The sequence below is a fragment of the Lytechinus variegatus genome, chromosome 3 (assembly GCF_018143015.1).
Source record: "Lytechinus variegatus isolate NC3 chromosome 3, Lvar_3.0, whole genome shotgun sequence".
NCBI lineage: Eukaryota > Metazoa > Echinodermata > Echinoidea > Temnopleuroida > Toxopneustidae > Lytechinus > Lytechinus variegatus.
This window is the reverse complement of record NC_054742.1, coordinates 58,755,438-58,767,395: the sequence shown is the minus strand read 5'-3', so window position 1 is coordinate 58,767,395 and position 11,958 is coordinate 58,755,438. Positions and strand designations below refer to the sequence as shown.

Here is an 11,958-nt window from a genome sequence, read left to right as displayed (position 1 = left end):
TCGCCATTGCATTTCATTGCATCAATTGTTTCCGGTCACCTTTCCGACACTGTGAAACTGAATCTAAAACTGAGACTGAATCTCTGAAGCTAGGATTGACTACATCAAATTTACTATTAACAACAAATTGAGGTGAATGTTATGATTTTATAAGACACTCACATTTTTTTTTATGTTCAATTTGATGATATTTCTCGCAGCTTTTCATTTCTTGAACTCGAATTCTCGAATTGGAATTTCGCGCAGGCAAACCCGTCAACGAAAGAACAAGAAATCCCCGGGCTAGCGGCCGGGGCCCCGATCGAGCGGGATACAAACAAATATAGGTGCCGATCGAGATCTATTTTTAGCACCCATTTGTTTTGAATTTGCTCTTGATCTCTCAATTTCTCATCAAATCTACAGGAAGCCATATATTTTGTTATTAAACAGGGTAGGCATGGTAGGCTCTAGTCTAGGCCCCACTCAGCTCAGCTCATGGAGGTTATGAATTGTTCTCTGTTCCTGTGTCATGTGTGTGGTGAATAATAAGGACTTCAGGTTGGCAATGTTTGGCTTATTTTCTCTTGGGGGGGGGGGACAAATGATTAATTTTTGACACTGTCAATTTCCATTGCAGCTATTCATCATATTTATAACTGTCTTGGCTCTTAAGTAAATTTAATTCTTTTTTTATTTTCTTAAGAAAAATAGAGATTGTTATACAATAGCTCTGTATTTTTAATTTAAGCATCATGATTGGCCAATACGCGTCACATGACATCCAACTTCTTTGGTGCACTGCATGGCAGTGCAAAAGGTGCGCAACGAAAATTGATATTGCATGCGCTTGAGCAAACCAGTGCGGTAGAAGTCCCGGGAGAAGTCCAACAAAACTGTACTCTAAAAAAAATTTGTTTCTGTGTTGCTATGTTATAAAACAAATAATGCACTCGCTCTGTCGTGCGTTGAAGTAAATGCAGAGAAAGCTCGGTTTCTTCAGATGATGCACACTTGGCACTCGCCGCAAGCGGCTTGTGCACAGTGTGGCATCTATCTAAAGAAACTTCGCGTGCTCTGCATTTTCGCTAACGCACTTGGCTGCATGCATTATTTGTATAGAATTGACAATTGTCTTGCCATATTAATTATGGCAAGTCTGTGCAGTCCCCCTTGTATGCGCATACGCCTATCTGGGCGATTGTAGTAAAAGAAGATACGCAATGAACACAAACTTAACACATCTAATGCTTAGACAGATATTGATTACAAAATTCGACTCACAATGGTGGAAAAATATTGAATTTTGGGCATTTCTTGTGATGGCCTCAAAATACAGCCATTCTCATCAGATCAAAATCCCTGAATCGCATGCAAAGTGAATTGGTGGGCAGACATGAGGCACCATTTTTTTTTGTTCAGTCTGAAAATAATTGCCCAAGGTTTTTTCCAAGAAAATCAGATGTTTCAAATATTTATGAGATATTTGGCACACTAACTCATCATGATGTAAGGAACATTGTCAACTGAAAGATTTTGTGAAATAAAATTAAAAAGAAATTCAAGTTAAATCTTAGATGTGCAGACTTGGGAACCACGATCATACTTTCCACCAATATTTTCTACAGCTCTACACTAATGAAAAATAAATTGCAACTGTATGGAAATTGGTATTTTTGGTCGCAAAAGTGATATTTAAATGATTTTTGTCTCACCCACCAGAGGTGAAGGTGAGACTTAGGGATCCAAATGTCGTCTGTCACAAACCTGTAATTACACATAACTCCCAAACCGTAAGTCGCTTTTCAACCAAACTTGGATGGTAGATGGACTTGGGGAACCTGCATCTTATGTTGCAGTCTGAGGTCACATGGTAAGGTCAAAGATCATTTTCAGGTCAACGTTAAAGTTTACATGCAAGACTCTTTATGACACATAACTCCTAAACAAAAGTCGCTTTTCAACCAAACTTGGATGGTAGATGAACTTGGGGGACCTGTATGTTATGCTGCTGTCGGAGGTCACATGGTAAGGTCAAAGGTCATTTTTAGGTCAACGTTAAAGTTTACATGCAAGACTCTCTTATGACACCTAACTCTGCAACCGTAAGTTACTTTTCAACAAAACTTGGATGGTAGATGAACCTAGGTGACCTGCATTTTATGCTGCAGTCGGAGTTCACATGGTAAGGTCAAAGGTCATTTTCAGGTCAACATTAAAGTTTACTTGCAAAGCTCTTACGACAAGTGTTTTCCATCCCAGTCATTTCACAATGTTTCGATATAATTCTCTTGCGTGCCCTCGCAAATCACGATATTTCTGCTTATTTTCATAAGTGGGCGAGACACAAAATCGCTTCCGCCTTGTTTAAATTGTGTGCCGTGTACAGCTTTGGCATACCTCGTTTGTAGAATTAGTGCCTAGACCAAAGCTTCGGTCTCTGTTATGTTGGCTGTCCCGCTGAACACCGCTGGCTCCACTCACCAAGACCAAGTCACTATTTTTTCCCCTTTTAAGTTACTTTTTTCCCTTTTTGGTGCATTTCAGGCCAAAACGAAATAATAATCTTTATTTTGGACAATTTCTTTTTATATATTTTCATGAAATAAAAGACAAAAATCGATTAGCCCCGATGGGGGGATTTTGAATTGTTAACCCTTAAATGATTAATTAATGATTAAATGATGGCTGCACAATAGCGAACCGTCTGTGTACGAGGAGAAATAACCCCCAAAAAATGTTAAAACTCCTCGAAACAGACCGCTGCCAGCTGTCTATGGCATACATGTACCATAGTCCTACCTGTAGATTCCCCACAGGCAGGATGGTAATGAACCCTTGAGTGGTAGGCCCTAGACACAACATTCTGTGTGTATGTTGCTGGTGTTACTTACACCAACGGTAACTCAAGTGATGTTCGTGCAGTCTCCACTCCACTTCACTACCGCTACACCTACCCGAACTTCAAGGTCCAAAACTCACTCTGATACTCCGAGTGGCAAAGGCAGGAAAAGATGCATTGTAAAAATCCTACACCAAAACTAGCTTAAAAAGAATAAGAAGCCTAATTTCTTACTTTTCATCCTAATTTCACTCCATATCCATCCTTCATTTTAGTCAGCAGGCGCAGATCCTGATTGGAACTTTGATCAACAAGTGTGCCTCCACGCAAAGACTAACACATACAAAACTTGCTGGCCTTCAGTACACAAGACATGAGTAGGCTGCACATTCAGACCCTTAACTGGAGTGAAATATTTGCCAGCAGACTATCTCCAGTTAGCCTCAAAATTTAGAGCCAATATTTAGTTCCTCACACGTATAAATAATTTGCTGCCGATTTCAAAACATTGCATGCGCATGTGCGAGGGTCTGAGCTCGGACCCTCGCACATGCAGTGTTTTGAAATCCTATTGACAGTTGACACAAAATAGTCATCTTTTTCTTTTTTTCTCCTGTATATTCTTCCAAGTTGAAATGATCAAAAACACTAATTAAGACACAATTAATCTTACTACAAACAATATTAAGCTGTCTAACTACTCCTCGTGATCCAAGTCCCCTTCTCGTGTTGAGACTGCCAATTTCCCATAGGAGGGGACTCAGATTATGAGGAGTAATAAGACAGTTAAATTTTGATTTTAATGTGATTTTTATTGATTTTAATGATTCTCATTATTGAAAATACTTATTTGTCATCTGTAGGAAACTGTCTAAAAGTGACGGGTTTTGAAGAGGAGGGAAATGAGGGGTAGATGAATATCAACGGATTAATTGCTGTTTATTTTAGAGAGGTGACATGTGCAATTCTAATATGTTAAACTAGGAACAGACATAAAGCAATGGAGACTGAAGAGGGAGATGCAATTTAATCTATTTAGTAAAAACGTGATAGACAAAATAAAGCATAATGTGAGAAAGGTGTAAAAGAGATAATCCTGATTTATTTAGTATAAAAAGTAGTTGACAACATAATGAAGCAATAGAGACTGAAAAGAGGTAGATGCAATTCTGATGTATTTAGTAAATTAGGAACCGATGAAATAAAGCAAGCGAGAGACCGAAGAGGGGTAGATGCAATTCTGATTCATTTAGTAAAAACGTAATAGACAAAATAAAGCAAAATTAATTGTGAGAAACATGAAAAGAGACAGTCCTGATTTATTTTGTAGAAGCATGTGGAGGTACATGTAGCCTTGCTAGAAGTCTATAGGCCTTCTTTAAAAAGTACTAACAGTTGACGAAATGAAAGCAATAGCAATTCTGATTTATTTAGTAAAATAACCATCAAAATAAAGGAAGGGACTGAATTTTTGAAGAGGGATAGAATTATGTACATGTATGTAGATGCATGAAATTTTTATATATTTTAACTTTTTTGTTGGTAAAAATGTATAGACAAAATAAAGCAAAATTTTAATTGTGAGAAACATAAAAAGATGAATATAATCCTGATTTATTTATATAAAAATACTAGTCAACGAAATGAAGCAATAGAGATTGAAAAGAAGTAGATGCAATTTGGATTGAAATCCCAACGCCAATAAAGTGGAGACTGAAAAGAGACACATGTGACCTTTTGCGAGGTTGTCGCAGGACTGACATACTGGTAGGACATGTTTTAGTTTAACATTGTGAAAAATTGTCCATGGATCTGAGTCAGCAGGGACTTGGATCACGATAATGCCCCTTGTTCATTGAATGAGTGTTAAAATGTTTGTTTACATTCCATAATGTGTTTATTTCAGCTGCCAGTTTTGTGGGTCAGGCTGCTGCTTGGAATGTGGAAGTGAAAGAATGCAAACACTAAATTTGATATATGCTTATTTAGTTGTTAGGCGTTTGGACTGTCTAGGATTTATTAAGTATGTTTCGGGGTTCAGTGGATTTGAAAGAGTAGAATTGAATACTGAATTAGAATTTATGGACAGTCCACCTGAACTTCAGTGTTTTTCTATTCTGTTTCTGATTTCCTGTTCTCTGGCTCGCTTGTATTCTTAAGCGACTAGAAAGTAGATGAGAGAGTTGTATGCAGTAGTGGGAGTGGTTTAAGTGTGAGAGTCGTAGAGAGAGGATAAGTTGATCGAGAGAGCAATTGTGGGAGTGGTAAAGAGAGAGAGTTACGGACGAGGGAAGAATAATAGAAAGCCAAAGACCTTGAACTTGAAATCAGAATAGTGAGAATACATGTATGCACATTAATTCATAATTACATGTAGTTCCATTTTATACACACTAATATTACAGGCGGATTGATTTGGTGCATTGGGCCAAAAGTGGTAGGCCATTTCAAGGGATACTTTTTTGCACAAAAATTAATCAGTCAATGCATTCAGATTATTGATTTTCTAAATATATATTTTTAAAAATTTTGTTTGAGGCAGATCTATAGATGACTCAATAAACAAAATTATTTCAATTTTCTCTTTATTGAAAATGTTAAACAAAATGTGATTCCTCCCAAACCGTGGAATTGCAATTATTGTAAACTGTTGTAATTTGATGTCTTTTTTACATTAATCCAATCTGTAGAAAGTGAACTATTGTTTAAACAATACAAAAGAAATGGAGAGTAAGTGTCTTCAACTCTCATTTGCATATCACTGTGTTGTGCATTTAACTATTTTGCAAAAAAAAAGCAAAATGTGTCATAACCTTTTTTCAGCTGTTTGCTTGTTTGATTTTTTCCTCTTGATTCAAATCTCTTATTTATGTTCGGATGGACCTTCCATTAAATAAATCAAGCTTAAGAGCCAGGCAGCACTGCCTTTTGCAGAATGAAATGGATCAAAGTATTAATTTCTGCCTTTCTTTTCAATTTTATGTTGCCACAGAAATTGAGTTCTTGCCAAGCTTTTAGCCACCAGGATGATTTTCATTAAGCGGGTCACTCTGCTGGATGTGGGATCCAAAGTCCTTTCTGTCCTTCTGTTGATTCTGCAAGCAGCCCTCCTTGACAATTTCTTCATTAAATTTGACGAGGACAATCCCGCTCGGTGGGTATGGATAGGCGCAGACGTCGTCATTGTTGCAATATGGATATCTGGTCTGGTGCTAACGAGTAGGAATGTTCGTTCAAAGGAGCCTGCAGACTCCGGAAACCGAAGCGGTGTACAGAAATGGATGGCTATCATTGGTGGCGAGATGCAGTATGCCTATTTTGCATGGGTATTCTACAGCATCATCCTGGTGGCTAAAGTCTGGTACATGTTTGGGGACTTTGCAGAGAACTTTACCAGCACCGGCTACTACAACATCTCGCAAAACAGCAGAGGGGCTGTCAAATTTCAAGACAGCGACATCTATTCATCGACTTCTTTCAAGGTGATCCTATCACTCACCGGGCCATTGTTTCTCCTGCTGGCTTACGCTCACCATGACGAGATTCACAATTCCAAGTACAAGTTGCTGATGGAGAAGCTTGGCACCACCGCCAGTCTCGACGTCCTGGACAGTCTCATGCTTCTGGGGCTGCTCTTCATCAATGACACCAAGATCCTGTTGTCGTTCAACCTTGACCATGCCATTAAATTCTTCACCTGCTGCTGCTTTGTTCTTCCCGCACTACCCCCTCTTTATCCTACGCATCGTCGGCCAGCGGAAAGCAGAGGACAACAACTTCAGGATCATTCTTGTCATAAACTCAGCTCTCTATCTCTTCCTTGTAAACTTTCCATTTTTGTGTATCCGTTGTTACCTATGGTTTCGTCATGATGTTGACATATCGACGTTCATTACCAAGAATGTGATGAATTTATTTCGAGGTATTTTAGATGTGTACAATGAGGTCAGACAGTGGATGAAGTCCAAGCAGCCTGGTGGGACGGTGACTACTGAAGGAACTTCAACCGAAGAACCTGCTATTGAATTAGCAGAGAAACCAACTCACGTCTAGAAAGTTACTCTTTGAAAGCACAGCTACTAATTTTCATCCGGTTTTGCTCTACTAGGCCAGAATTCAATAGTTATACAAAATATAAATGAAATTAGTACTTTCAGATTATAGCATGAGTCTAGCTAGTATCAATGAGAATATATATATATAGCATGAAATAATAAGGCATGGGTTTAGCTATTAATGAAGTCCGAGTCTAGAAATTAGTGTACTACAGTATAAGTCTTTTGTCGCACTGGTTACCATTTATGTATTATGTAAAGTATGTGAGAAGCCCTACATGGGTAAGGACAAAATATTGATGTTAAAGTTTTGTTAGCAGAGTCTTTGTGTGATACATTTTCGTCTTTGAATTTAAATGAACTTTCTACCAAAGCAAGGCTGCCTACTTCTCAACCAAAAGCACCTATAAACGGTGCGAGATGTGTACTTAAGTGTACTTAATTCGGAAGCAGAAAAATGATAAAGAAATAAACAAGGAGAACAGAATCATGATATGTCCTATAGAAGGGAATAAAAAAATAAAGAAATAGAAGAGAAATTATGATTTCAACAGATTTACTTCATAAGTTTTCAGAAGATAATATGTACCACAGCCAAGCCAGTTCACATTAACAAAAGGAGTTGGCGAATCTAATATATTGTGTTGAAGTGTGTGGGTGTAAATGCTTAAGCACACTATAATATGTGTTTCATGTCTTTCTTTTTATACTGTATTTGTATGTTTTAGTGATTCATTTAACCAAAGTCAAGTGAAATATTCATTACAATATGCTTCTAATGACACTCATTATTAATGCAGCATGTTTCAATAGGACTTGAATTAATCCATGACCATGAATGTCTGTTTTTCTTCATCTTCTTTCTGGTACTGCAGTCAAACTCCACAAGCGGGATGTAATTGGTGCATGTGTGCACGGCTAGTGATGAGTTTAAATTATTTATGTGCCCCCCCCTCCCGGATGAAAGTATACATTTCAATTTTGCTTTAAACTTTGTCTTAAAACTATCAACCGATTTATCTTCATGTGTGTTGATTGGTAGTAGATTTCATTCTGCCATAGTCCTTGGAAGGAATGAGTACTTGAAGCAGTCCTTTTTTGTTGTTGGTCGGAGAAAGAGATTGCAGATGATTTTCGTGTCACGACAGAATTGTGAGGGGGAGTTGGGTATCGACCTACGTTGATTGAAGCACTGTGATTTACAGATTTATATAAAAGTGTAAGTCTTGAGATAGCTATTCTCTCTTTAAGAGATTTCAGTTTTGATTGGCCTCAATGCCACTCTCATTTGCCTTGGAGATTGTTGTGCCCTTTTTCATTTTTTGTAATGTAATAAAGAAATGTGCCCTACAAAAAAGTGGCCTTGACCCCAAAATATCAAAATTCAAGGCCTGGTAAAATTCATATAATTTTACAGTAGTATTTTAAAGGGAACATTTTCATGAAGTGGTTGCTCAGATGGATCTACCCATTTGATTGCAAATTTTTACATGAAGTGCATTGCAGTTTTTATCTATTTCATTTTCATTCAATTGTATTTAAAAAAATATGATTTTTAAGTATAAAAATTTAAATGGGGAACATTTTCAGTGAGTGATCAAATAATACCTATTTCATAGCAGGTTTATTCTGTACATATCGGGTACTTGTAGTGTTTGTTTTGATTCAATTTATTGAAAACATTTTCTAATGAAATTCAATACCACATATCAGTTGCTGTGCAATTATGCTGTACATAATACTACACATGTATAAGCTATTTTTACTGATTTTTTTTTTTTGATGAAGTGGTCACATATTTCAATACGATTGATACATTTATGTACTTACCTCATTCTAGGTGTTAGTAGTATTTTCAGTCATTGGGTGCAACATTTCTTGAACACCAATCACAGCTCAAGGTTGTGAAAGTTCAGCATTTTAACCAATTTCAGCGATTACTTTTGTATTGATTTTTAGCTGAATTTCAGCTAATTTTAGCTTTCCCTCTGTACATGTTCAAAAGTAGGGGAGTTCTTTCATTTTTTTTCAAACATTCTTCAGCCTTTTCAGGATTTTAACTCTTTATTTATGATCATTCACACCCCTGATATCTACATCAAAAGTTTATTGACCCCTATGCACCCATATGAGCAGCATGGATTATGTGTGTTCCCTGTTTTACTTTTTTTATCAAGTGTTCATACATGTAGTTGTCCTATTAATACACCATAATAGGAAAGAATGCCCAGGAAGTCATTTGAAAAAAAAACATATCAAGGCACACTCCTGGGATCAGAGAATGTACAAAACACAGGATGTCTGATTTATTGTTTTGTGAGACAAAGGCTTGATAAGGCCCCTAAAAGGAAATTAAAACAAAAACTAAAAAAAATAACGTGCACTATTATATATGTGTAGATAATAAACCCAGTGCAAGATTATACTATGCAAATGATCAAGGCTGTATGCTTGGCAAAAGACTTCCAAACTGATCATTTTTTTTTATTTGAGGCACTTTGAGGCAAACAGCATAAAACAGGTCATGTTATATTTTTGTATTTTGTTCAATTTACTGTATATTTACGTTTCTTTTCATGCGTTTATTTTCATTGTATATGGATATCATGGAAGATTAGCTATCCTTTTTTTGTTGTTTTATGGAAAGTAGATAGATACTATACTATTGGTTTTCCTCTCTGTTTTGTTTGAAATGCACCACATACATGTACATGTAATAACTTCAAATACCTGAAAACAGATTTGATTGTTGTTAAAAGTAATGGTCATCCATATTTTTATGAAACTGTTTGTTGGTTTGATGTGTCCTGTCTCATATTTCTGGCATACTATTCATTGTCCCAGTGACTGAAATTGATACACATCTAAGCATTTATATAGCACCATAGAGCTATGATAGCACTTTTCCTTATTATCTTGCCCAAAGTGCTCTATGTAAAGTAAACAACAAAGAATACGTACAGTACATGTACATATTGTTCTGCTCTCAAAGTACAACTGACCTTACAATAATATTGTATAAAGAGGATTTTTAGAGAAAATAAATGGGGTTTTAGTTCTCTCTGTAATAATTGTATTCAAGGACTTGAACAGATGTTACTTTTGTATTGGTTTATTAATAATCACCTATAGCAATTTACATATAACTTTGATTTATATGCCTGCCCTCTGTATGCTAAGTTTTTAGTGTATAAATGTGTAACTCGGTTGGAAGATAATATGATTTAAAAAAATATAGTTGATTAAGCAAGAAAAAAATATATTTGTGTGACAAACAAACTCAGTCACATCTCATTTACAGAGATTAAATTGACTTTTGGGACTTAAACCTCATTTGAATCTGAGCCTGCAGACTAAATTCAACCTTTGACATGAGGCAATTACTGCAGAATCCAGGTTCACATGATAACAATTACTTTTCATTTGACTTTGCTCTAGCTTTTAAGGAGTCAAATAATTTATTTTTGATTGCATCAAAAATTAGCTTAAGGTGTTTCCAGTGATGTATTCAGGGGTTGTAAAAGTCTGCAACTCGGCATGCTCTTTCAATGTTAAATTCACTTTTGTGATGCATTGTCAATTTCTCTGGTAGGATTTGACCATGGAATGACCAGGAGTCACCCGAGATGCCCTAAGAGAGTAACAGTAATCCTGGAGTCACCGAGCAGTCACCCTGAAGTGACCCAGCCGATTTTTACTCACTTTGAAATGGATGCTATCCACAGGGTCATGAGGGGACGGACAAGAAATTCTAATGAATAATGTAATCAAAATTTGTTATGGTTGTCTACTTGTCTTTTTGTATACATGTGTATTATATTCACAATTTTGTGGTTTATTTTGATAAGTCATTTTTTCCTCTTTTTTTCATCACTGCTTTGTTGTGTTTATGACATTTCATCAATTCTCTATGTTGATTATTGTCCTAGCCAAAAGAAAAAAATGTTACATTTGCTAGAATTGTCTGTACTACTGCCTCTGCCACCGTATGTAGTTGCTCAAGACGTTATGCTTTGGGGTCATGGATCCACTTTTCCTGTTTTTGTTCTCGAAATAACTAAATAGATGTTTGACGGATCAACTTAAAACTAGGTCAAGTATACGTTTAGAAGTGACAATGATCTGCCTTGATATTTGGATCATGAGGTCAAGATCAAAGGTAACATAGGTCATTATGTACATTGAAGTGTCTTGTTCTCACAATAGGAGAAGAAACTGAAGAAGAAAAAAAAACTTATTTCATATTTGCAATAGTGGTATGATGCTCTCTTTAGATTTAGGGGTCATGAGGTCAAAGGTCACAACCTCTTCTCGCAATAACTACAGAACCGTTAGAGGGATCAATTTCAGCTACATGTATGATTAATATTTTTGTGAAGATAATCATCTTAAACTTTGAGATCATATGTTCCAAGGTCACAGAGGTCATTATTTATAATGTTTTGTTATAGATAAGTAACAACCAAGAAAAATTAGAGATCCTGGAAAGAAAAGGAAAAGGATGGATGAACTATGACATTAATTTTCATACAAAACATAAACTGTCAAAATCTGTTCAAAAATTTTATTTTGCAAAAAAAAAAGTTTTTGCTCACTATTTAGAAATTGTTGTCCCATACCCCACTTTTGGCTCATTATGATACTGGTAACAAAGTGAAGCATCTAGAGTGAAAGAAAAGAACTATTATATAGTAGGCCTACATTTGTGTTTATTAAGCTTATGATTCTTCTTGTATTGTATATATCTCTTTTTTAACATTATTTATACAGTTTTCTTTCATATGTGGAATGATATGCATGGGTTACACTGATAATGAATAAAAGTGTATGGATTTGAAACCTTTTTGAAGTTAATATAATTTATGTCGTGTGATGATTTTTTTTTTACTTGCGAGTCCCCTACATACATTTTTACTTTGAAATAGTAGAATCAGTTAGGGCATTACATAGTAAGAAATGTCCACAATGGAATATTTCTCATTATTTTTTTGTGAAATGTCTGAAATATCCAAGATAAAAGATGTGCTGATGGTAAATTGTCAATTCGTAAATGCCAACTTGTCCACTCAACACTATGGTCTA

General features: G+C 36.0%; 1 pseudogene; it reads left to right on the top strand.

Moving 5' to 3' along the window:
- Window positions 1-33: 33 nt before the first annotated feature.
- On the top strand, window positions 34-11,730 carry LOC121411495 (annotated as a pseudogene).
- The last annotated feature ends 228 nt before the right edge of the window (window positions 11,731-11,958 follow it).